Source organism: Gavia stellata, chromosome 5 (assembly GCF_030936135.1).
Source record: "Gavia stellata isolate bGavSte3 chromosome 5, bGavSte3.hap2, whole genome shotgun sequence".
NCBI lineage: Eukaryota > Metazoa > Chordata > Aves > Gaviiformes > Gaviidae > Gavia > Gavia stellata.
This window is the reverse complement of record NC_082598.1, coordinates 61,425,837-61,453,446: the sequence shown is the minus strand read 5'-3', so window position 1 is coordinate 61,453,446 and position 27,610 is coordinate 61,425,837.

Genomic DNA, 27,610 nt, shown 5'->3' with positions numbered 1-27,610 from the left:
TCAGGAGACACCTGATTAACTGTTACTATTATCATTTTCACTTGATAAATCATTTTTACTGTAGCTGGACAGCGGTGCTGACTCTTGAGGCTTCAACAATGATTTCCTTTGTCACTGGAATTTAAGCAGAACCTTTGAAAAGGCTTTTTGGGAGACAGACTTCTGGCCAAATTTCCCGTTTTGGAATAAAAGTCCAGATTTTACCCTGGGTACTTTGTATTTTTGTTTTGTTTGGGGTGTTTTTTCTTGTCAGGTAGTGATGGGGTGGGCTGAGGTAAGTGACCTCGACCTCCTCAGGCTTTTCAGGGTGGTATTTGCCAAACTTATTGCTTGTCTGGAAACTTTTGATTTAGCTGAAACTGAGTATTTCTGCAGACACACATTTAATTAAAAATGTTTCTTACGTGTTCTGCTGATTGCCCCAAAATTAAAAGAAAAATACAATGGTTTGAAACCAGTTCTTGCTGTAGCAAATCCAAAAAGAATTCATAGAACATCACCTGACAATTTTATCCCATGTACCTAGTCCCATAGTCTTTGTGGATGGAACCTCTTAAACTAAGTAGACTTTTTACCCGTGATGGGTCTAATTCACTGCGATATCCAAGTATTCTCATGGGTTGTTTTATTGCACAGACTATGGCAAAACGGAGTCGCTGTTCAGTTGTATTATTCCATTAAGCCAGAACTACCGAAGATGCAAAGCATGAGTTAAGGCAAAGCCATTTATTAACACTCCACAAGTTTCTGTTAATGAAAAGATAAGCACATTCCCTTACATTTGCCACGGTTTAAAACACAGTTGCATTTGATATTAAGGGCCCATTTATAAATATTTTATTGTGGTTCGTTCAATAATTGATAAAGTGATTTACAGCCACCTTGATAATACATTAATGCTTGTGGAGTACGTTATGCTAACCATATTAGCTGAAAATATGTTTTGTAATTGTAGTGGTTTGCCGGTGCATCATCTGTTAAGCTTTTATTGCCAAAGCCTCTTAGTTGTTTCTTTGGTTTGTTTTTTGAAATGGCTAACTCTTTCTCTGAACAATGCCTGGCCTTCCTGCCTTTTCTGTTTTTTATTAGTACATGTGTGATAAAGGTGCTCCTAATAAATGCAAAGTAGCAAGCTGTTACAACCTTTTCATGGTCCAGTATCACAGGGTTGCTTATGCATGACAACACCTTGCTTCCCCATCTTTGGAAAAATCTCCCTCAAAAAAGCCTGGTGAATTCAGAAGCTGCTCAATCTCAGCTTCTTCCAAGGTCACAAGGCCCCCACAATGAGCATTGCAGCCTGATTTCTTCCTTTCATAGGCTTGTCATTGCACCAGGAAGATGATATGTGGCAGCCTAAGAGCTGACAGCTGAAACACCTCCGGGATCTCCCCAGAGAGGGTTTACCCCACCCCAGGAAAGATTCTCCTTCTGTGTCACAAGGCTGTGGGTAGGCCAGGAGAATTTTTGACAAAGGGAGTCATTATAACAAACATGGTAAAAACCTGTGTAAAGGTAGTATTTTTTTTTCTTCTTCTGCATTCTAGTCACCTGTGAAACTCATTTCCTCAAAAAGCTGTCAGGTGAGAATTTTAACAGAATTCAAGACAAACTGGGATATTACAGGGATAACTAGATTGTGTGCTGGCAAGAGAAAATACTGAACAAAGGAGGCTTTTGGAAGAGGTAAAACAACTTCTACAACAGGAATCACCATCTGTCTATTCAACGTTGGGAGGATGCCATCCTCTACCTCGGTCCAAAAATCTTTCTTGCATCTTGTTCTGAGGTACCTGGCATTAGCTGCTGTCAGAGGTTTGGTATGAGACTCAGTGCTCAGTGAGTTAAACCACCCCCTCCCAATATTTTTACCGAAGCCTTTGAGACATGTTGGCTATAATGATACTCCGTTCTGTGTCCCTTTGCCTCTGCGTGTATAGCTGCAAGGACAATGTCTGATTTATCTGAACAACTTGCTGAGAAGGTGCATCTTGGTGATCGCCATCGGTTTAAACCATAAAATAACAGGTATATATACTCACAGAGTTGGCTGTAATAGAAAAGATATTTCCAATAATAATAATACTTTCAGTGCAATTTAATTATCTAATTCATCATCATCATGTTCAGGCTGAACAGGTTTTTTGCAAAGCCAATGTAAAACAACAGCGGCTGTTTTTCTCCATCACACTCATTTCGATTCTTCTTAACCAACCTTAGTCAATATCTTGACAAGAAAAAAGAAAAAATGCCATCACACAACTCATCGAGTGTTTTGGTTTTCTTTTTAATAGCGTTAGGGGTAAAACGCTGGGTGGAGAAGAGAGTCTTATGTGGGCTGGGTCCTGTATGTTTGGGGCCAGGTCTCTGCATTGCAGTTTCTGCTGAGTGCTGAGTAAATAAAGTGAGAGAATTTTCAGATTTGGCTTTTGTGGCTTTCTAGGAGATCAGCTGGGAGCTGTTGGGTGCTGAGCTTGTTTGAAGAGCTGATTCTTTGTAAAGTCTGATCTGGTCTACTTTTAGGTATGCCCGTCAGGAAACTTGTTTCCTTTGTGAAATTACTGCATAGCATTAGTTTTCAAATGTGATATTCAGCTTACATTTTCACTACCATAGTATCACCCGTTATTTGTAGTGAAAGCGTTTACACTACTCTAAACCATTCCTTTAGCTAGCTGGCATTCATATCTTTCAAGGAGTGCTGTGGATTATCATCCCTCTCCTCCTTTTGTATTTTTGTCTTTCCTTTTTAAGTTGGAAGTGCTCAGTTCTCTGAGCATCTTATTTGATGACTGTCTTTCCAGGTTGGTGACTCCTGGGGGTCTTTTGAAAACTCCTTCAGCTTGCTCATTTTTTGGGAATGGCTTGTTCCCTATCCTTGCTTAAGTGAAGTTGCTTCTGATTCTTACAGAGGTAGTTTGAATCAAGACAAGGGAGGTGAATGTTCTGCATACTGAGAAGTCCTCAGGCTCGTCCTAATGTCTGCCCTGTTCACACGTCTCAATGAAAAGCGTGAGGGAGTCTTGTCATGCCTGTTTGCAAACAGTTCTAGAAACTCCTCTTCAATATATGAGGTATTTGGCATATGTTGTGAAGCTTGCAGTTGCTGATTTTGTAAGGTCAGGAAGGTTGCCTCTTGTATCCTAAAGCTTTCCTTAAAATGTTTGTCATTTTACATGTTGATTTGAGAAACATGTGTCATAATGAACTGTTCCCCCAGGCCTCTACTGAAGAACTTGGCTTTTGTCAATAATCTTAGACTTGACAGTGAGCTAAAAGGGGCTTGTGTCCACTCTGTGCTTCCCAACACGAAACTTTGCAGAGTTAACCTATGAGACAGCTGAGTAGCTGGGGGCTTCCTGTGTCACAGACTTCTAGAAAGTGAAGGGTAAAAACTTAACTTAAAAACGAAAACCAAAAAAAACCCAAAACAAACCCAACCAACCAAAAAAACCCACAAAACAACTGAGAAGTGTCTTAATGAGTTTATTGAAGAGATTATGTGAGAACACCTCCTGAGGTAATGTGAGACAACATCCTCAGTTTCCAGTAGAGGTAATCTGAAACGCTCATCCTAAAAATCTTTTGCTGATAGAAGAGCTCATAGGTTTTTGGAGAAATGTTTTTGACTCTAGAGCTGACTCATCACTGGAATGTGATGGCCTTCGAGGCACACTGGCAATACCTTTCTAGGTGTGACTTAATTAGAGAGGACAAAAGTTATGGATATTGGTTAAGCGTTACAGTGCCTACATTTTAAAAACAGAGTGGAACAGACACTTTCAGAAAGGAGGAGGTTAACCTAAAATGTTCAGAAGTGCTGGAGCACACCAGGACACAGTCTATAGGAAAACTGGAAATCCTAACACTCCTGTCTTCTGCAGCAAAACATGCTCCTGGCTTTGTACTATGCTTTCGGCTTCTTGTCACTTGAAAAATTAATATGATTCAGCCTTCTGGTTATCAAAGATTCTAGAGGAGCGTTTGAGAGATGCAACAGAGATAGTTTGTGCTATTTGAATAGGCTTTGTTATCCGGAAAGGTTCAGGTCTTCTATTTGTCAGCTGCGTGTAGATGTCCTTGTACCTAGGGTGTGTTGTGATGGCAAACACCCACCTTAAGGAACCTGGATCACCCCACCAAATGACACTAAGACTGAAGTTTATTCTAGAACCCTGGGTGTAATATTGTTGGATGAAAATTACCAGTAGACTTCAAGACAGGGAGGAGAAGGAAACCAGAAGCCTGTTGAGGGTGTTAAAATCACATTAGCATAACACAGAAGTGTTTGGTTTACAAACCTGGATCTCTGAAGGTGTAAATGAACATCTGGTGCCGGTGCTAATTGCAGTGATCTAAAGTAGGTGCCTGTGATTTTGGGAAGGAGATATTAGCAAGGGCCTGCAGTAGTGCTATTGATGTCTGAAAGGGGTAATTTTAGACGTGTTCCTCCTTGCATGCAAAGACTTTTTGTGTCTATTAACTTTTAAATCAGCCAGCTTACTTGCACACTATGCCTGCTCTCCTGCTATTGACATGGCTTTGGTGTTTAAAATCTGCATTGCTAGAAGGACTATTGATTTTGGGTCCCTTTTTTTTTTTTTTTTGATTGGCCAACCTGAGAAACCATAAAGACAATGATTCCAAATTTCTGAATACTGAGTGCCCCCTTTAGGAAAATTAGATCAATTGCATCTACCCATCTGAAGGCTATTCAAATATGGCCAAAATAGTTCCTTTTTTAGGCCCCATATGTTCTGATTCCATCCACCCCTTAGCTAGTATCTCACATTTCATAATTGTGTATATTTTTTTCTAATGCTCAGTCTTACTGCAAAATAGTTAATTCCACTCTCTTAGCGAGTAAGGAGGATTAGGCCAAAATTTCATCAAACACCTCTCTGAAACAAATGTTTGTCTATCATAAGAACCCCACGCCATACCCCTCTCCAAAGTTCATCTTCTACTGTTACCCGATTCATTATGTGATTTTTAATTTAGTTTCTAATCTTATTGTATTTGTATATTTGAAAATATTAGCGGAGATGAGCCAAACTTCAAAAGCCCTCTCTTCTTTGGAGAGCCCCAACAGCGTTAAGAGGAGCTTGTATTACTTGGGCATGTTACGCTTTACAGAAGAATGGCATTCATGCCTGAGAGTCTGAATAGAGCAGTTCTTAAACCAAAGAAGAGGCAAAGGTGAAGGAGGTCTAGTTTTTGGTATCACCTTTGGGAAGACTTATTTTACAGAAAGAAGGTAAAGGGACTATTGATTTCAAGCTAAATGGATGTGTGGTGACTGCTTCTACAGCTTTGTATTATTCAAGCAATATTTATGTCCTTTTGAAATACAGTGGGGAGCACAGATTTGATTACTCTGTTGCTGTGGAGACCACAAATGTACATAGCTCAGAAATTTTCACTTCACTTCTGTTTTCAGGGCCATGTGACATTGCTTCAAAGTGATGGCTTTAGGAAGGACAGTACCCTTGCAGGACCAAAAAAAAATCCTGTGAGGGGGGAATGGGGCTGATGGCATGCAGAGAAGTAACAGGACCTGACAAAGACATCTAGTGAAAGATCAAATGGGTGAATTGTGTTTTTTCCATCTACCTAGTTCCAGTGAAGCTTCTTTATAAAGAAATAGTTATGGATTTGGTTCATCCAGGGCATTGGGTGACTGCCACAATCCTGCGTGGCACCTGCCTTGTCGGTAGATGGGATTTACATTACGCCAGTGCTTAGCAGCTCATGGTCTTCAGAGTATTACAGCATCTCAACTAAATTAGGTGGGATGAACAAGAGAAACTCAGAGAAATAGAAAAACCTGTGGAAGAGACTTGAAGGCATCATGGAGCAGTCCAACCCTCACATGATATGACCTTCAGGTCCTGTGTTGGTGGGAGTGAATAAAGTCTCCTGACAAGAAGGCAGCAATGTGAAGGGGAGAAAGACTGCCCGAGTAGCCACTGCTGTCTCCTTCCCTCTGCTCAGGATGCCGGTCTGATATCCCCATGTAATGTGGACGCACACCCAGGGACATAATCTCGGCTGTTGGAAGGAGGTAGGCTAATGAACTGGGAATCTGGCTGTAAGGGATGCAGATATCAGGGTGTTTGATGCCAGCGTGAGCTCTACAAGGACTAATCTGATATGTGCGTGAGCTTGACAGGCACAGCCTTTGTGTCATGTTGTAGTGGAGCTGCTAGTTGTGCTTTCTGCATGTATGTAGCCATCACGTGGAACGGAAAAAGGTGAAGTGTTGAATGCAATAGTAAGGTGTTAGGTGGTAGATTTGAGAGAAGAGTCTATGTGATAGCATTCTCTGACATGCTGCCAGTGTCACTTGCAGGGACAGATGGAGTTGGGGAATCTCAGGTATCGGCTCAAAAAAAAAAAAAAAATAGCACAGGGAAGGACATCATATCCTTTAGAAAACTGGGGAAAAATTGGAATGATTGGAGGCTGTATGGGGAGAGAGAACTGATGTGGAACCAGCCAGGCAGTGCTTGAAATTGATATAAAAAAAATAAAAAAAAAAATCTAAGGGAGTTTTAAAACCAAAGGCAGGGGAAAGCTAAGAAATGTAGATATGTTAAGGGGAGATGTTGATGGGAGAAACATTGTTTCAGGGAGAAGTTAAGAAACTCTAATTCTAGACAAAAGTAGGACACAAGTTGGTAAGACTGAGAGAGGGAATAACAAAAAAAGAGTTTGAAAAGGTGAAGTCTCAATTTAGCAGGACGTGGAGGCACAACCAGCACAACTGTAAATATGGGTGGCCTTCTTGAGAAGGCTAGGAAGTAGCCAGGAGAAATGGGAATATCTTTTATAATGGAAGACGCTGATATAACAGCTATTTTAGAAACTTGGTAAAATATTTAAAAAATGGGACGCTGCTATCTTTAGGTATAAAGTCTATAGAAATGATAGAGCAGGTAATTCTTTGGAAGTGAAGTTACATGCTAAGGAAAGCACGCAGTGCAGGAAGGAAGCTAACAGTAAGTATCTTTATGGATTAAAATTCTCTTTGAGAGCGGAGAGAAATCCTTGTAAAGCCATTGTATCAGCTAGTCAGAGTAGCTGTGAGATACATAGATCAAAGAGTCTGTGAGGGAAGAAATGCCGTGGTAATGGGGACCTACATGGGATACGCGGGGAATGATAGCGAGACAGCAATTTTAGACTCTGTTAATAACTATCTGAAGCAACTACTCATTTGGATGTGAAGGGAGAAAACTTGACAGAGCCCCATGTACGGCACAGAATCTACTTCAAATTATAAACTTCCAGAGCTTTATCTTGCGGTGCGGCTCATAATGCGTACTTGGAGGCAGCATCATGCAGTGGCTCTTTTTCCATGGAAAAAAAACCCACACACAAACTAACAAAAAATAAATTCACCAATCTAGTGTTTAGCTTTTAAACAGAAATGAGAAAGCTCACTCAAAGGGAATTTTCAGAGACTGTCTCAAAGCAGGTGCTATGTCTAGGTATGGGACCAAGGAATAGCACCAAATGTAAAGTACGAGGCGTTTCGCTGCTCGTGTTATCATACTGTTTAGGAGACTTGCGTCTAGGATGCCTTTTAGCAGGCGCTATATTTAAATACATGATGAAAAGACAGTCTCCATCCATCCTAAAACATTGGTGGTTCAAGGGGGAGAGTACTAGGGAAAGAAGGGTATTTTTTAAGGTTTTTTTTTTTAAAATTAAATGAATGGGTGGACTTCTTGTTAAAACTGGAGCTTGTACAGGGTTCAGTTAGGGTAGAATATACCTGTCATAGGAAATATATCCTTTAAAAATAAGAGTTGCTAGCCATGGTAACGCTTTTCACCTTTGCTTTGTGAAGCATGAGTTCCAGAAAACTTTGTAAATTGTATATACATTATAAATTGCACCTGTATGAGAAAAGTCATGTTCAGAAGTAGTTGTTGTGCTGCATTTGCTGTCTCATGATATAGCTTATAATGCTCTATTTGGCATGAAACAAACCTGATAAATTGTCTCTTGCAAAGAAAGGACAAAAGAGACTTGAGGAAAAGGAACCCATAAAATGGAAGTGACAGACTCTCATTTTGTAGGTGTTGGTTCTCCCCGTGCTAGCTGGGCTGACGCAGCTATTCTGATCAGGCTCTGCCCATTTGTGATCCCATACAGCTGCCTTTTTGCGAAATAACCTAGATGTGTAGTTCTGAGCTACCAGCTGTTAAGTTCATTATAGTTGTTTTGAGTTTTTTCTGTCTAACTAATTTCTCAAACAAAACATATTTTGTATGGTTAAGCAGCTTGTTTTCAGAGGATTTGTGTGTGTATCTTATTGCAGTCCTGAACAGGTTATTCATACATCTATGGCAATGGATGTTGCTGTGCAGGTGACCTACCCTCCCGTTTTCTTCTGTAAATCCCCCCCTCGCAAATCCCCCAGTGTGCTGCCAGGACCTCGGGTGGGGAAGGGTCATGGCACCTCAAGGAATCTGAGCTGTTGGTGAGGATGAAGGCTTGGTGATCCCAAGCTACAGTCTGCTTTCACCTGAAATGATTTGTGCTTGGTTTTTAGGTTTGATTTTTGTGTGTGTATGTTTGCCAGAGGTCAACTTTCCTCTGAAAAAGTATCTCTAAAATGAAATTCAAGAGTTTAATGTGGAGGAAAGGTCAAGAATTGCTTTTTGGGCTGTGCTGAGGCAAAGTAACTCAGAGAAATAGGCTGAAAGAGAATTAAAGAAAATGTCAAGTAAGATTTCCTAACAATGAGGTTCATTAGTCTCTCCAGGGAATGATAGGAATCCTATGTTAAATCCTTTAGGCTAGAAATGAGGAAGGCACTCGGTCAGTGCTGCTTTCTCTTCTTTCAGTATCATTTGGCCCTGTTCGCTGGAGATAACTCAGTATGTAAAGAAAAAACCTCCTGCCTTCCCTTCATACCAAGGACTCCTTTAGGTGCTGAATTTGCGCAGCTCCAGCTGCGGTGAACAGGTAGTAATGCTACCCCATCCATGTGGGAGTGGTATCTGTACTTTGCCTCTGGTGATCATTTTAAAGTGTAACATAGCTTTCCATCATGGAGGAATAGAAGCCCTTAGAGGCAGGAAAACAGCAAATTAAAATAAGATTACACATAGGCAGTTTAGCGTTGAATATGACAAAAATTATTACAGATTTTGCAAACACAATTAGCAGGCATACAAGGTGAAAACAAGTATTTCTGGCATTGCCAGGCTGCCTGGGTGTAGCACAGCTGTATTCTTTGATGCATGTTCCACAGGACTTCAAACCAGCAGTGTTTGCCATGTTGGCTATGCCTTAAGTTTTGTGGTCGGTTGGGGAACCAGCTTGAGGATCTTGAGGGTGTGCAGCAAAAGACTGGAGCACAGAGACAAGTAGTATGGCCAGTAAGGTGTTTTTTTTTCCTTTTCCTCTTGAGATGCATGCCTTGCATGGAAATTTTTCACTTGGAATCCGAAGAGCAACATTATCTTCTCTGCTGTGTTTTGTTTTGGGTTTTTTTTGCCTATAACTCTAATCTCCTTATGTTGGAAGGTGAGTTTTATACTAAACACGTGACGAAGATGACATAAAGACCATAGTAAATCCAGTAAGGAAGATGCCATGGCTTCATCCAGAGTTCACTTTTCAGGATTTGTATGTGGAATGATCACATAAAACAATCTTCCATTGAGGCTCACTGGCTAATAACAGGTAACTTCTGCTTGACCAAGAGTGGAACTGTTAAGAGATCACTAAGAGAGTTACGTTTTTGGAATGATGTAGTTTGCTGGTCTATTTGCTTAGAGGATGTTTAGATAGGTGAAGGGAGAACAGGGCAAATACAAATGGCGTTTGATACTCTTACTTGGCTCAGACATGGAGTTGATGTGAGTTGGCACAACTCCCTTAAGTCAGTGAAAACAAGCTGATTTACATCTATGGAGAGTGTAATCCTGAATTGTATATTCAGATTTCATATGGGTTTTTTGTGAGAGGGAAGAAAGGAATCCTGAAGACCACTCCGAATGTTTCTGTATTGCTTTCCTACTTCCTCATGCCTTACAATGTGATGTAACTAGGATTATGCCTTTTTGTATACTACTCCCTTGTCTATGATGCAGCCTGACTCCCCGATGATTGAAAGAAAAACTACAAATTCTGTTCCAAAGTGCCAAACAGGGGGTTACAAATCTGTAATAATTAAGCTTTCACCCCTCAACAAAGTAAAGTAATTAACATCTTGTTATAAGAGAGCTTTAGCAGCCGAGGGCTTACCCAGCTGTGATTTTTCTGAACATGATGAAGTTAAAGTAGGTGATTAATACCTGTTGTATGTAAAGGAATGGCCCTTAAACAATAAATGCTACCAGACTTCTGAGAACTCTCTTAATAAAAATAGCACCCCTATACGATGATGGAGTGATTTGGACTGTTTTCTCCAGGCATGCTTTTGTGCAAGGGAAAAATAACAGCTGGAAGTAAAACCCAGTGTTTTTTAATATATCTCTCACTGGGTAAAACCTGATGCTACTAAAGAGAATATATCTGGATTGTAACTGTAGCTCTTCATTCACTGAAAGACATATTTTAAGAGCAAGCAAAGAAATGAAAAATTATCTTTAGCTATCACATTGGATGTTACATGGAGCTCCTGAGTTTTCACTATATGCCTTTTTGTCATCACCAAGTGAGAGAGAATGCCAAGATTTGAAAGCTGGGGACCATACTTGAGTAGTTTGATGGCCTTTGCATGGTCAGTGAAGGAAGCTCGCTGCCCTTTCAGGCTTCAAAGGAGTGATTCGGAGGATTTAAATAAGCTATTGAACAGAAAGCAGCCCAGAGCTGGCCTACAGCAACCTTCTGAGAAACGTAGGTAGGTTCTAAATAACATCCCTCGGGGCTCCAGTTTGGACCCTAATGACTTAGTCATACTCTCTAAATAAGCAAGCCTTATTTTTTTAGAGCTTTTTGAACATTTACAAATAAGACTTTTGTGAAAAATAGTTTGATCTGAAATCTGAATTATCCTAACTGGTACTTTTGGCAAATCCTACCCTACTGTGAAGAGTTTGGTGGATGAGGAGAGGTGTTCACACCAGGGGTGGAAGAAGCTACATGTATTGTCAAGCACGAGGACCTGTGCCTTGAGTACATTGTCTCTGACCGCCCTACCACACCCTGTCGCTGCAGTTTACGTTGCTCCAGCAAGAGAAGCTATGGATGGCCTGAACTCCCTGATGTTTTCTGTTTCCTGTGTCTGGCAAATACCATGTTAGTGGCATCTGCCTGGAGGCACTTTTGTGTCTCTCTCAGCAGGCTAAGCTTGGAAACCTTTTATTTAGGTTCTATAAAGTGAAAGAACGATGCCTGTGTCTGTCCTGACTGTGATTCAGAGGGTTGCTTGAATTACTCCTTACTCTTTCTGGATTTCTCAGTATCTGGGAAATATTACATCAATCATATCACTGTGTATAGCACTGCCATTGCTGAAAACTAGAGTCTGAAATGCCCATATGTCATTTAGCTAAAATTACAGTATATGTTTATTAGCTCGCCAGAATTTATGCCCTATGTTCTGCAAAATGTTTTGTGTACTATTAATTTGTGTACTAATATTTTAAAATGCTGCACTCCTTGGAAAGGGCTGGGTGCTCATTAGCAAAATGAAGTGTGAAGGAGATGACGTTAACTGAGCAGGTGCTGTCTGAACTGGGAAATAGAGTCACTGCGTGCTCAGATGTAGACATCTGGTCCCTGGCTAGCAAGCTGATGCGGAGCACAGATGCGGGGGGAAGCAGTAATCCTGGAACAAGCCCTGCATTTGTTCCTGTGATACAAAGAAGCTAGGAAGTATAGCTTTGTACGTATGGAAAGTGTATAAGTCTCTCCGAGGTATCCTCTGTACGTCTGTAGGTGGAGAAATGAGGAGGATGTTATATTTATGGGAGAGAACAACAGATGGGGGATTCTGATCTTTACCAGGATCGCCATAAGCCTGCAGCACTTCACAAATGTTCCTCAGGGCTCCTTGTCCTCTTTGCATCATCTGGTGATTCTTCCTTAACTTATGACACTGAATGGTTTAAGAGCACATGCTGAAGTCTCTCGGACCTGTGGGAGAAGCAAGCCTTGTGTTTGTTACCCGTGGTGGGAATGTGGGGGCAGACAGGGAAAAGAACTATGGTCACTGAGCGTGAGCTATTGTGTTTTAACTGAGGTTTTAGATACTTAGTGCCTTGGCTGTCTCAGGGCTTTGGCTGACAGAACTAATATCTAGGTGTTGAAACTGTATTCTCCAGAATAAATGCTTGTTTCTCTCAGTGCGTATCTCAGAAGATGCTGTATTCCCGTTCAAGGTTGTATCTTGATTACTTCAGCAGAGCCTAATGCCCCGCTTCTCTTAACAGATACAGGGCAGTATTTTCATCGTGAAAAGCCCAAATATATGCTTCTGCATCCACCTTTTTTTGCCTGCATTGCACTGGTTCCGTATGTGCTTGGCAGTTGAATGCTTTCATCATCTTATCCAGACAGGTCCTTTGGTTTGAATTTACTAAGCCATAACTAAGAGCTCGCTGGCATGAATCAGGTTCCTCAGTTGAGCCTGACAGCAGGGACCATAGATTGCAACTCACGCCTTCATTTCCTAATCCTAGCCAGATTGCGTTAGCAAAAAATGGAACATTTGTCAAAGAAAAGATGGTAAATAACAATGTCAGAGATGTTTAATGGCCGCTTTACTACTTTATTTACCATGCAGGAGTTCAGGAAAACTACTGATGAACAGCAGAATCTAACCAGGAAGACCTTAACATAACAGAGAAAAACAATTAACAGCATTGTTGAACAGTGGAACTACAATAAAGTGTGCAAGCAGGAAAGTCACAGGGCCGTACGTAATAATGGAGTGACTAGTACTGAAATGTTGCATATATCAGAAAACAGTACTTAAAACTAGGAAATACTATATATAATCTTGTTAAATTAAGTGGCCATTCAAATAAGGCATAGCAAACAGGACTCTGCATTCTCAGAGATAGCTTCTTCCCAGCTGATTATTTGTGTTTCCCCGGAATAATTCAGTTTCACTCTGAACTTGAGAAACTTAAAAGGATCCTGTAGTTTAATGCTATCAAAGGTTAAATTTTAACAGAACAAACTGAGGCTGCTGTCACAGCTCCGGAAAGCCTTTGTATAATGAGGGATGCTCAGTAGGACTGCTGATCTCATTTGCATTAGTGTAGGGACAGCGCCACGTCAAAGGAGACTTTCATACGGTTTTTTGTGGTTTGATTTTTTTGAGTGGATTCACTTACACAATATCATGAAAACGTTCTTGTTTACATACAGTAAAACTTGCGGAACAGGAGTCTGAGCCCAAGTTGCCTGCCTCCTTGCACTACTGGCTCAACAGGCCTTTGGGTCTCTCTTGCATGCATGCTTTCTCCTCTTCTTTTTTTTCAGTCCCTTAAGTACTCTCTTTGTCATCATGCACGTATGTATGCATAACCCATCCTTCTAAACTCCCCGAGTTGAAAGTCTGGCTGTTAAGTAGTTTTAATTCACTTGTTGATGTTGTATTTTCCCCAGAGGTTGCTGTATCTATGCAGTGGTTTCTTGACCATTCTCCCATTGATGTGGTGAATAGATTCTTCCCTTTGCAACAGCCTTTTGTGTTTTTAACAACCTTTTAGCAGTGGCCTTACAGTTTGTAACCAGCCTTCCAGTCTCGCCTTACCTGTTTCATAGTTAATTTTTGTTGTCTTCTGGCCTTCTCCTGCTTTGCCCATATCCTTTCTAAAGTGCCAAACTGTGCTGAGTATTTCTGCTGTGGGTCTTGCTGCTGTTGAGACTAGGAGCACTCTACCTGTTCAGGTACCCTCACTTTACATCTCCCGCTGTAGAGTTTGCTTTATTTGTGACTGTATTTTGACTTATTTAGGGTTGGTTGGGAGTCACCTTATGTTGCTGCTGCTGATTTTCTGTGGAATTGTGTGGAAATTCAGAATAGTACTTCTTATTCTATTCTCCAGGCTGTCAGCAATGGCATTGGATAATGCTGGGTTAGGAAAGGGCTTTCTGGGACTCTTCTTGATAGTCTGCCAGTTTGGGTGGAAAATGATGCTGAAGAACTTTGAGCAGTTTTCTGTAGAGAAATGCGGAAGCTGAATGACGGGTTTAGAGCATTTCAGGGATGCCTAAACATTGGTCTTAGGCTTGCAAACTCCTCTGTATTTTGACTCTTTATATCTTTGAAAAAAAACCTTATTAGATGTTTACTCGCGTTGCTGTGCTTAAATTTATTTGAAAGGTGATTTGAAGTCATTCCTGAAAATGGAATTTACTTTCCCAAATAATTTGTGTGTCTTGTCAGGTTTTATAAAGGTAGCTTTATCATTAATGCTAGGGCTGATCCAATATGCAATCTTTCAAAACAACAAAGGAGATGAATATTAGGTGCAAACTTATAGGAATTTCAACAAAATTTAGTAAATAATACACCTTATTGCAATTAATGGACTCAACCATCAATCTGCTTAAATCTTCACTGAAGAATTTTCTTGCAAATAACCAAGTGTAAGAATTAGTCATTATGTGTCAGCAAGTGCTCTTTCTTGTGCCTGGTTTGTTCAGTTTATAAGGCAGTATTCAGAAACCTAGTAATTTGTGGTGAAGTCAGATGCCAAAAAGTTAAAAGTCCCTTCAGGGACAGCAGACCTCAGGCGAGCAGGGTTCAGAATACAGTCAGAGTTTTTTAAATCATCCCTCAGTTTGCTCATATGAAAAATGTTCTGTAAACCTAAAAATTACTGGGCACTTCTAAGACTAAAATCTCAACTTATATGAAGAAAATGAACAACTGAAGGCCAAATGTTTTACTTGAAAAGTACAGTTTTTTCAAGTATGTTAAGATACTATAAAGCAGAAAATCAGAAATCATTATGCAAAGATGTGTCCTGGCTGGGAAGAAACTGTGCGTGGCAATACCGTGTCTTTCTACGTGATAGTGTTCTGCTTCAGAAACGCTGTGTAGAGCCCTTGGTGCTTTAAGCCCATGAACCTCTTACAGGAAATTGCAGCTCTGTCATAATTTGGAGGATTCGGTACTGCTACCTGAGGCACGTGGGTATTATGTTGGCTGGGGATGGGACCATTGCTTTTTTTCTCTGGAGCTCTGGGACGTCTGCAGTATTTTCCCTGTCACTCAGATACTCCACACTGATGAGAACTGCAAGTAACAAAAGGAATGTTTTATGGAAAATACTTATTTTTCACTGACCTGGAAAAAACCCGCAATTTATTTTTGTATAATTGTCTTTGTTCATGTAAAACTGAAGTGATCTTCTCTTCTGTGCTCTGCTGAATTTTTTTTTCCAATACGTATATAAATATTTTTTTCATAAGTTTGTTTGGGAAAGGAGAACATTAACACAAAAAAGTAACATCAAACTGAACTACATAGTTCTTTGAGAATTATCACAGAATCGCTAAGGTTGGAAAAGGCCTGTAAGATCAACAAGTCCAACCATCAACCCAACACCACCATGCCCACTAAACCATGTCCCGCAGTGCCACGTCTACACATTTTTTGAACACGAGTTTTGAGTCTAAATAGAGTCTTTTACCAAAGTACGAAGGAAAGAACATTTGGCTGTGAATTTAGTCTTGATATCCTAGGAGAGATAAGAAAAAAACCACTCCTTTTAATGGGCTACCTAATTTCACAAATCACCTTGCATATTAGTAACTGGCTGGAAATGAAGGAACATTAATTATATGGAACTAAAAACCATGGATAGTTTCAAAGTAGAGGAATCTCTATGGAATGTTAAGTCTTGGTCTGTTACTTACCAGGAGCCCTAAAAATGCTGAATATTGTTCATAAAACAATTTAATAATAGATCCTCTATGTAAGTCCTCCAAACACTGAGGAGAAAAGTAACCTCTTTTCATAAAAGAAAATAATGGCATTCATAGAATATAGTCCAAATTGGTCAGGAAGGCTTCTCTTGTTGGTTTTATTTTCATGTGCACCAGTGTTAAGAAGGGAAACCTTAACACTGTTTTCATGAGCTGGCAGAAATACTTCTTCAGCTTTCTCCCCTTAATGTCAAGTTTTCTGGATATTAAAAACTGGGAGATTTTTTTAAATGCACATTTTTATTAAAAAATGCCTCTCTTCAACCATGGTGGAAAAATGCAGTGACATTTTACAGCTATGCATGATTTTGTGATAATAAATACATATCTGCTTTTTAAAAAAAAAAAGGTTTTAAAAGGTTTTAAAATGTTGAACTAATAGTTTAAAATTCCCTGCTATAGCCATTGCACACGAGAGGGAAGGAAGTTTCATCCATTTAATTATGTTTCTGAAAGCAGACAAGGGTCTGAGTGTAGTTCCTGTCTCCATGATGTCCTTAAAAAGGGCTTAATGTAAGAGCCTGGCACATTTGAGGCAGGGTAATTTGGAAGTGTAGGAATAAGGAATAATACAGGAAAGCCCCTCAAAAATCTCCATGGGAGACCATACTGTTCCTTTGTGTAAAACAAGGCAGGCCCAGCTGATTGTCCCCTTGCCGGTTGTCAACCAATGCCTAAATAAATACTGTCTGAAGAAAGAAAGCATCACATCATAGGGGACCTCAGCAACACCACAAGTCCCTGCCAGAGCCCCCGGCCTTTCTAGGATATACAGAAGCGAATGCAGTTTCTCCCAGTTCCCAATAAACTTCAGGGGTTTGAGGTCCTTCTCCATCACCTGCTACAAAATGAAAGGTCCTGTTTTCCCCCGCTTGTAACGATGCAGCAGTAGTTCTCGAGCACGAGTGAGTCAGGCTTTACTACTCCCATCAAATCTGTGTATTTCTTTTTTCCTGGAATGGTACTATTTAGCTCTCCATGTCTGTGTTGCCTAATTGTGGTTATTTTATGGATCTAACAAAGTGATAACAAGCACAGGGCTTTAAAGCCTGATGTTTAAAGATTCATGGAAGAGGGGCAGATTTTCTGTTCATTAATAAAGCTGGGATTGAACCTGTGCAGCAACCTTGTAGGGACTTGAGGGTTTTCAGATCCACTGAAGGTACTTTGTGCTGACTGTACGCGAAGGTAGGTATCTGCCATCTCCACTTGCGGCTAAGGAGTCACAACACTCAGACTGCTGAAGGATGTGTATTAACCTCATCCAGCACCCTCGCTCCCCTGAAGTAAAGCATGTGCTTAATTTTAATCAGGGAGGAGTGCAGTTCCTTTGCTGCATTTAGTTGGAGGGCCAGATTTTTAAGTACGCTTAGATGTTAAAGATGCACCAGTTCATCCTATCGTAAGATCCCATCTCGAAAGGTGCTGGTCTCTGTCGCTAGGCACCAACGTTCTGTTCAGAAAATTCCAAAACCTGCCTTGGCTTGCTGAATCAGACCTGTAGCCCTTGGGCCCCTCACTGCAAGGAGGACATTGAGATGCTGGAGCGTGTCCAGAGAAGGGCGACGAAGCTGGTGAGGGGTCTGGAGCACAAGTCTGATGAGGAGCGGCTGAGGGAGCTGGGGTTCTTCAGTCTGGAGAAGAGGAGGCTGAGGGGAGACCTTATTGCTCTCTACAACTACCTGAAAGGGGGTTGTGGTGAGGTGGGTGTTGGCCTCTTCTCCCAAGTGACTAGTGACAGGACAAGAGGAAATGGCCTCAAGTTGCACCAGGGGAGGTTCAGACTGGATATTAGGAAAAATGTCTTTACTGAGAGAGCGGTGAAGCACTGGAACAGGCTGCCCAGGAAGGTGGTGGAGTCACCATCCCTGGAGGTGTTCAAGGAACGTGTGGATGTGGCATTGTGGGACATGGTTTAGTGGGCCTGGTGGTGGTGGGTTGATGGTTGGACTTGATGATCTTGCAGGTCTTATCCAACCTTAATGATTCTGTGGTTGTGTTTGCAGCCCATGGATAAAGATTACGCACCCCTTTTTCACAAGGCTTCAGCTTTGTAAAGAAAGATGAATGCGATAGTTAAATGGGCAAAGCACAATTCCTCTTATTTCATGCTGTAATGTAGTAAGGCAACCTTATATAGCTGTGTAGCAATTGTTGGCCCTCAGTGCTAATAATTATCACCTGCAGTAAAGCTCCTATCTTTTCTGCTCTGCTAGTGATTTTTCGGAGTTCTCAAACAATATGCAGTGTTTGTTCTATGGGAAGATGTTTCTGCAGCCGAAAAAGAGGAAGGCAAAAGAAATTTATTTTTAAAGGTGCCATTCTGCATTAATGAGATAAGTGTTTATTCACCTGACTAAGGAAAGCAGTAGAAAAAGAAGTTTAGGAAGGAGGGACTGAAGGTAACTTTCTGGGCCTTGGAGTCTAGCTTTCTTACTGCTGTAAGGAAAGAGGTCACAGCAGCTTGCTCCAAGATAGTTTTAGCTCTGTTTAGAAACTAGTGCTGTTTCTTGTTCCCATGTATTCTTACTGTTGAAAAGCTTCCCAGGTTTAATAGTTAAGAGATTTCCCTATAGCTTCTGTCCTCACCATCCTCTTTTCTTTATTGCTTATCACTGTTCTTACTGAAAAGCATGCTGCTGTTTAGTTTGGGGAGAGATGTTTCATCTTGACTCAGTCTTCCCTGGATAAAAGCACTTTTCCCCCTTTTTCTTGCTTTCTACAGCTTGCTATACTTTTACTAATTTTTCAATATCTGTTCAAGATCTAGTGTGACTTGAGTCTTGGTAATATTCACATAAGCCCCACACTTTGCTTATCAGTCCCTTTTCCTCTTTTTGTAGGCTCACTACTTATTCTTAATGCTCTTAAATCTGCTCAAGTCTGCACTCTAGTCCTGCAGATTTTCTGCCTTGCGTGAGAGGCGTCTTAACAGAGATGAATTCCTTCACATTTCAATCCTTGTGCTCGTCAATCCAGTTGATTTCACTGGTCTGTTTTGTTCATTTCTTAAAATGAACTCTTACAAAGTTGAAAGCCTTTACTGCTTTTTTGCTTATTTTTTCTATTGAATTTAGACTAAATTAGCTAGGTGCCTAACTGTATGTCTTTATAAAATGCTGCATTTTATAAATCAAAGCTATTTATAACCTTAAATATGAAAGGGGGATGGTAGAGCCCACAGAGGCTAGTTAGCCTATATTTAGCTTAAAATGACACTACTTCCAGCCTAGAAAAACTAATCTTCCTAAGTTATATGCAGCTGAGATTTTTACACGGACATTCCAAAGCACCTTGGGATAGACTCTGAATTGCCTCCAGGAGAAGCTTATCTTTGTGGTCTTTGAGTTCTTTATAGGAGGGAGGTAGGGAGACTAGCTAACTAACTAAGTAGCAGTATATCTAACGTTGAACGGTGCGACTTAATGTTGTTAGACAGCCGTCAAAGCAGTGGAGAGTGCAATCCCGAGGGCTCTGGGAAATGCAGAAAAAGGGGCTGCAGGCTTCGGTGAGGGGTGTGCGTAGCAGAGCCAGGCTTCCTCTCCAGCTGGCAAAGGGTTTCTTCAAGCACTTCCTGCTGGAGTTTAGTTGGGAAGGAAAGTTCTGAATGGCGGCACGGTGCGTTCAGTCTCGCTATTTCTTGCTTTTTTTATCTCGCTGTGTCAGATTTCCTCCCAAATGAAGTTTTTATTCTGTGCATTGATATGTATAGGAACGCATTGTCAAACAGGACATGGCTCCCACTGAAGTCCTTCCCTCCATCTTCACTCATGCTGCTTTGGTTGAGCTGGTTTGGTTCTTATTTAAACATGGTATACCTGTGACCATGATTGTTCCCAGGCCTTGCCTGTTCATATCTTGCTTGTTTTCTCCACTTATTTTTATTATTAGAACTGGAAATAATTGCACCTCATTGGGAATTAAATAGCCTCGAATCAGGGTGTAAAAAAAATATCAGCTATAATGAAACCCAAAATTTAATTTCTGGTTAACTTTACAGAGAAGACCATGCTTTAGTAGAGGTTCAGTTCAGCAGATCCCCTGTGCATGTCTCTTGCCTGACCAGGGTTTGCCACCAGTCCTACACTCCCTCAGAGGGTCAAATGCATCTTTTATCAGCAGGTGGAATGTGGCAACTAGGTCTCTCATTTGTTTTTTTATCTTTAGCATGCAACTACTGAGCCCTGAAATGAAATGAAAGGACCTGTATTGAGGGCATCATGTGATTTTTTTTTTTGTTTGTTTGTTTGGTTTTGTAATGTAGTTGTGCATTCTCTTGTTATTTTGTCAGAACTTAATGGTATTTTCATGTATGGTGAGTGGAATTACTAAGATAAATTCTTCTTTGTGGAAAATATGTGTGAAAGTAAGTATTTTAGCGGGATCATATAATGATTGAGGTCAGAAAGGACCTCTAGAGGTCATCTGGTCCAACCCCCCTTGCCCAAGCGGGACCACCTACAGCCAGTTGCCCATGACCGTGTCCAGATGGCTTTTGAATATCTCCAGGGCTGGAGCCACGGCAACCTCTCCGGGCAACACGTGGCAGTGCTCAGTCACACTCAGGATGAAAAAGTCTTTCCTGCTGTTCAGATGGAACCTTCTGAATCAACAGGAATCTGAGCAATGTAATGATGGATTTTATTGTCTTAGAAGGTATGAGTAATTCATTCCACACACAAATGACTGCAAGTTTTCTCCTCAAAAGATGATTTCTAAAAGAAAATGAGTGAATAAACAAATTAATTAAATGTTAGTGATTATAAAAGTTTGTCCTACAGTTTTCTGGATACTGTTCTTATTTAATGTGATGTTGACTATTACTGTTTCTGCACACTGCAAGAGTTCTACGGGGAGATGAGGCCAGAGGTTTATGTTCTATTCATTGTTTGATCGACCATAAATTGGAAAGTTCAGAAAAAAATTCTTTACAGACATTGAGAAGGATTTCTGGGTCTTGCTAAATGATATGGCAGAGATTTGTAGTCCGCCTCATAGGTTGACACTTCTGCCTTTCAGGATTTTCTGGCTGTCTCTAAGCTCCTAGACATAAAGTGTGTTTTGTGTCCAGTGCTCTTGTGAAGGCAGTAACCTCCTGAAGAAGCTCCCTGAAGCAAAACAAGATACTGGCTTCAGAGATGATCTTAGCAGGCTCTTTCTCTTTGGAGCAACAACCGGGAAGGATAGAAGCTGCTTTCTTGATCAGCTGCTCTTACAGGTACATTGGCTTCTTGTTTTATAAAGCCAGTTTTATACGCTTGGTTAGGGAATATCAGTGTATGGAATAGAGAAAACAAAAGAATAAGGATAAAAATAGAACCTGTTGCAAAGTTGAAGCATAGATACGAATGGAGCAAATGAGACCTGAGGCATGTCTAGTCTGGCTTGTTGGCTGTGACGATGGCTGTCACCAGATACATCAAGGGAAGGTGTCTGTCCTTGTGCAGGACGCAACTGTTGCTCCTCAAATAGAAGTACTAACGTGTGAACTTGCATATCCCCAGTGCAAACCCTTTTTTTTGCACCAGCAAAAGAGGCAGCAGAGTTGTCTCTGCCATCTGCCCTGCCAGGGTTTAGTTAAGTCCCAGTCATGTAGACTTGGCTGGATGCGTTGTTTAGCACTGCTATGCTGTGATGCTTAGAAAGCCAATGGGGAGTCACAGGAGGCTTTAGGGAGGCAGTTTACCCCGCAGTGAGGCTTGCAGAGGGAGCTGGCTCCATCCCACATGGGGCATGACTTCCTTTTAGTGTAGCAGGATAGGATTTGCTGGGAAACTTGATTCTCAGCTGCATCTTTACTGATAATTGCATTGGTTTGCTGAGGCCTGAGTAAACCCCCATGTAACAGACTTGTTGTATATGTGCACATTACAAGTGTGTATGACATGTAAGACCTTTTCCATTAGAATACACAAACAGCCACTCTTTTATTACAGTTGTCTTCTCTGGATATGCTTTAATGGAAGCATCACTGACTCGGGAACCAAAAGCCCCAGGATAGATATGCTGCCACTTCTGCCACTGGCTGGTGCTCTTACGTTCAGCAAAGCATTTCTCCCCGCTATCACCCAGATTCCGCTGGTTGGTCAACCTACTGGCACAGGGCTGCTCATCTCACTGATGTGAATAACTTTTGGAGAGACTTGTCTCTCCCCCCCCTTCCGTTTTTTTTTTTTTTACTCCTACACAGGTGTGGTTTTTTTCTAGACTTGATATTTTTTTTCAGCCTTCTCAATTTGCAGATCTCTGGAAATTTTCCAGTGCAGGTGTGGACCCCAGTTGAGTAAATTTCAGCCTTCTGATAATGGGCTTTCTTTCCTTCATTACCTCTGTTGCCATAATTATTTTTGCCTGGTAGAAATGAAAAACCCTAATTGTTTGCATAGTTGCCAGCACCAGCAATGCTGGATTCAACCTGTTCCTTTATATGCAGTGCTGAGAACTGTCTTAGGAATGTTTGCTGCCCTTTAAAACAGAAAATATGTGTATTGTGTTTCCAGTGACAGCATGATCTTCCCCTTTCAAACTGGAAAAATGCTTTCTCAGAGAGCCTGTGGGAACTGATGAACAGGATTTTGGTTGTATGTTTATTTCCTCCTGTAGCTCAAGGGCTGCTGCAGGAGAAGTGTGTCAATAGGTGTAAAACATTTTGCAAATGCTTCTAATCCTTTCCAGAAATTTTTGCTAGTGACATTAACAGAGCAGAGCATAGGTAGGGAGTTCATTTGCAGCTGTGTCTGATTGCTGCTACTTACTTCCACATCCAGGTGTGCTCAGACTGGGGAAAGTGCCTCTTGCTGCTATGGCCATCCCAGCTGGGTGGAAGCTGGAGAAAACATGGCAGTGCTTTGAACTTCTCCACATGTTATGCCCGATTCAGCCCTGTAAGTGCTCCTTGAAGCCTCTGTCAGCCTGAGGTGATTAGAGGATCAAGTGGGCATTTTCATGTCAGAAGTCTACTGCTGTTGCCTGGCCCTAGGAAATAGGTGATATATTTAGTTTCACCAGCTTTCTGCAAAAAGTGTTTTATAGTTTCTGTGGATGTCGATCTGTTTTGTTGGGCATCTCACGTTTATTGGGGGGGGGGGGAGGGGTATATTCTCTAGCCTGTGTCATGTGGATTTATACAAAGAATATATTTTCAGGACTCTCCTGGGTGAAGTGGCAATGCCAATGTTGTCTGCAGTAACTGAGGCAATCCTTCTTGTCCTATGCCTGTGTTTTTAGTTTTCTTTTCCTTGCTTGACAGTAATTCTAGCTTTGACACAGCCATGTTTCCTGAGCATACTCCCTGTTGTCACTGGCCAGATCTAAGCTGCATAGCGCAGAAATGCTTCTCTGCTCCTGGGTCTACTTTTACTTTTAGACTCGGCTCTTCAATGTCTGCACAGTCGTAATTACGTGCTTATTAGTGCTGAGGATCAAAGTCTTCTCTTGCTGGGAAATGCGAATGCTGTGGAAAGTTTCCTTTTAGGTGATATTTTTCTTCAGGGAAAAATCAAAAGGAAAAAATGTGGTTTGGGTTAGTTTGAAAAGAGTGTCTTTCTGGGCCTGAGCTATCGTGGTGCCATTGAGCGGTAGTCCTTAAAGCTCCTGTTGTTTCCTAAGGCCTGGTTTATGGGTTGACTCAAGTCCTCAGTGCTTGCCACAGTGGCACGCGTTGCCTGTGGTGCTCCCAGGAGTCCTGCAGAACAGAAATTAGCTCTAATAGCGCCTTGCACAGCAAAGGCAATGTCACAAAAGGGCCGTACCAAAGTTACATGGAGAATCTTAAAGTTGCACTGCTTGAATTTTGAGTGCTTACCTCAAAAGTGTGTGTTTGTGTGTCATTTCCTCAGCTTTGTTTATCATGATTATTTGTAGCACATCACGTGCCGGATGAACAGCACAGACCTTTGGCTGTCTTAGCTGAGGAGTGGGGAGACTCTGAAAAGCAGACCCAATCCCTGGTTCAGGAGATGTATGTTGGGATCCCCATAGCTGGTTTTCCCCCCAATCATTATTTCAAACTGGTGCATTTTTTCATCGCAGTCTTCCCTCCCTGTCCCTTGATTTCTCCTCATTACCCTAAGCTTGCTCAGTTCACCCATTTTTCTGCTCTTTTGAGTCTTCCCTTTACAGCTGATTGCACCAGTTTTCCTGGAGCTTCTCGTCTAGTGTTAGTCTTTGCAAACCTCATCCCTTCCCCTCTTCAGGGGCTCAATCGCGGTCCCTTGCCCTAGCCAATCCTGGTTTCAGCTTTGCCTTCAGACAGCCTCCTTTACTTCTCACGAGTTAATCCCACTGCTAGCTCCTCTGTTACACAAGATGCTGCTGTACACTTGCTGATTTCCTAGAAGACTCAACCAAGTATGTTACATCACAGGATTTTTCTTTTTCCCCGGGACGTCAGCAAAAACCTCATATCTTCCAAATTACCACTGCAAAATTGTGAGGTCCAGTTCTACAACATTATTGCCGCTCCGTGAGAAAGTTGTTCAAAACTGATTTGCTTATTTATTTTTAACAGGGGGAAACAAATGTGTTTTCTGTAATAAAATCTGTTTCCAATGTTCAGAAACAATGGAACTTTTTTTTTCTGAAGCCCCACCCCAAAAAAACACAAAAAAATCCCAGCCTGAGGTAAACACCTAGCAAAGGCAATTGCTGGCAAACCAGTTAATTTGGCAAAGCTGTAAGTAATTGAAAACAAGGTCTTATAATAAGATGTCAGACAACTTTAAATGTTGGTGTTACTGCCAGTTCCATCTATATTATCCAGCGTTCTTTTCATGCTGTTCTAACCTTGCTCCTTTTTTTTATTGAAACCAGATTTTTCCCTTTCCTACTGGCAGGGTCTTTGATTTCAGTGTCAAAGAGTGAAAAGTACTTTGAAAAGCATTCAGTTGCTCCTGACAAACATCCTTTCCAAAAAAACAAATGTCATGGCTAAATCATAATGTAAACAGAACCAGTTGGTACCATACTGTTTTGCTCTTGTTTAGATGTGATAAACATATGGAAATCATTATACAACCACAGACCATTGCCAAAATGTGTGGATAAAAGCCTCACTCTGATTTCACAAACGGAACAAATGTTTCCCCACGTCTTTGCAGGTGGAGACTTAGAGCTAGGTGTGGAGCAAATATTTCCAAAGCCAGTTGTTCAACTGTGCTTCAAGTTCCTTTCATGATGCATAATAAGGAGAAATAGTTTTGGCTGTTTTTTTTTTTTTTTCCATGAATGCTTTTTTCACCTAATGAAACTGTTTACCAGCTTAGTGCCCCATTAATATTTTAATACTGTTTTATCATTTCATGCTCTTTCAAAAGGGGTTGCATTTGTATGGGTAATAAGAATATTTTGACTTATGTTCTGAAGATATTTTTCATATTCTTAAAAGAGGGTTTGGGGATTCTTCCTCTCCATGCTTGTGTTGGAAGAAGACGTGACATTTAGGGACATGCTCTCCCTAGGAGGAGAAAGCAACTGTCTGTGGGTGGTTCAGAAGATCTAATTTCTTTTCCTGCTTTCAAACCACTTCCATTTTCTTATACTTTGGTTTCTCTCATTGGTAGCATGGAGTGGACTGCGTTTTGTGAACTGCTAACAAGAGGCAATATGCAAGAGTGAGTTTGCTGTGTCTTTCTCTGAAGCGTTTTTCCCTGGTATTATCAGATGTAAGTAGGCCTGTTGTAGTGCAGGGATCTGTTTATGCCTTGAATAATAGGTTTGTATTGGGCATATGCCCTTCGTTGTTGAAATTCATATTTGGAGACTACTTCAACACTTCCAGATCAAGATAAAGAGTTTTCCTGAGCCTATATTGTCAGCTTGGGTTATTTAACAGTCACTTAATTGGATGATGCAGCTATAACCCAGAGACTGAGATAGGAAGCGTGGGCAGTAAATGCGCTCTTTTCAACTTATCTAATCTCCTGTACAAAGTACTAGTGTTGCTGGTCTGAGATCAGGTATATTTGGCAGAGTCTTCTGCTGAGTCTTTGTTGCATGGCATGTATTTGCTGGCACAGTAAGCAGCAGTGCCATCCTTCTGATGGCACAGGCACCGTGTCTCAGAGGTCACCTGGTGTAACCTTGCATCCCACCTTTTTGGTGACCGTTCTCACAGGAAATCCCTATGGCAGCCATCCAAGGTACTGTTTTTGTGAGACGTTTGCCGTCACAAGCCCAAGCGGAGGTTTAGAGCAGCTGATTCCTCAGTCAGAAGGGAAGGGTAGGCGGCACCCAGGTATAGACTTAAGCGAACTGCATTGGTGTGTCTGGGAGTTCAGGGGGCTAGCCCTAACAAGCCTTTGGCTTTGTGGTCTGGAGCAAGAAAGGTTGGGAGCTTGTAGCCCCAACTACAGTGGTGCAGCAGAGAGGAGCAGGTAGAGAGAGGCTGTGGTTGTAGGATGTCTGTTACAGGCTCAGACATGGCTTAAGAGTAGCAGCATCCCCAGGGAAGGGAGGCTGTCATTTTAGTGCAGAGAAGACTGAGGGTGAAAGAATTTGGATCTGTTAGTTGGTTGAAGGTGGGGAGAAGATCAATGTTGTTATGATGTTTTAGCTAATATTTTGCATTTGAAGGAGTCCGGAGCACAGACTGTGTTTTTCCAGCACTGGTAGGAAAACCTGGCCTTTGTGTTTGCTCTAACTTCTGACCGGGTTTGAACAGATGCTCTTTGTATTCCCAGGACATTCTTTACTCTGAGATACAGCTTCATGCAGAGCCTATATAGAGCCTGTGCTCTTCTTTCCAGGAATTAGGTTTTTGAGGTGCTGCTGTTCCTCTGCCTCTCATGTCCAACCCTGGTTTTGTGAGATATGTTTCATAACACGAATATTACCATCAACAGAGAGGAGCCAGATGCTTGGAGAGGCTTCAGTGTGTCTGTAGGAGTGGGAGGAATAAACAGAAACAGCTGCGCTTGCAGTTATCTACTGAGTTCAGTACTTCGGGGATAAATACTCATTTTTCCCCAAGGAGGTTGAAATAATACCACTTTCCAAAGGCAGTTGGTTTATTTGCTTCCCCGGTTGCTTTGGATCAGATTCCCAAGACATGTAGAGCAATGTTCTTGATGGTTGTTTGGGGCAGGGGCCAGGGGCTTTTTGTTTTTCAAAGAGTACCTCTCACAGGGTCTGCCATCAACCAAGGGGCTTGCTCAGTGTGACTGTGTTTCTGCTAGTGCCCTTGATTCCTGGTCTCCTGTGTATCGCTTGCAGGAGTAATCCCTGTGGATAGTGTTAGGTGTGCTTTGGGGAGCCTGGACCTAAAGTTTAGCTGGGCTGGGGCTTCTGCACTATGCATGACGCCCCTTCTGTGAGTCTGTCGCAAGCTTTTCTCCGTTTAGCCATGCTGCCTTGACCAGCGTAGGTAGAGATTTTTAATGTGATGACATATTATGAGGAAACAACACTGCTGGGTAAGAATGGTGTTAGGCCACAGCGCGTTAGATAGCATGGATTTGAGAAACAAATCCAACCCCATCACAGACAGGGAACCCCTCTGAGCAACTACCAAGCTTTATCACCTTGTGGTATATGTTTTCAATTCCAGCAGCAAAAAGACTTTTGCTAAAATGCAGTGAAAATTTTGTTCTGTTTGGGTTCTGTTGGCTATAGGTTCTACCATTTCACGAAATCAAACTGTAAACTATATGAATGAGCTGGGTTTAGGAAGATATTTATTGCCTTCAGTAAGCTTATAAGC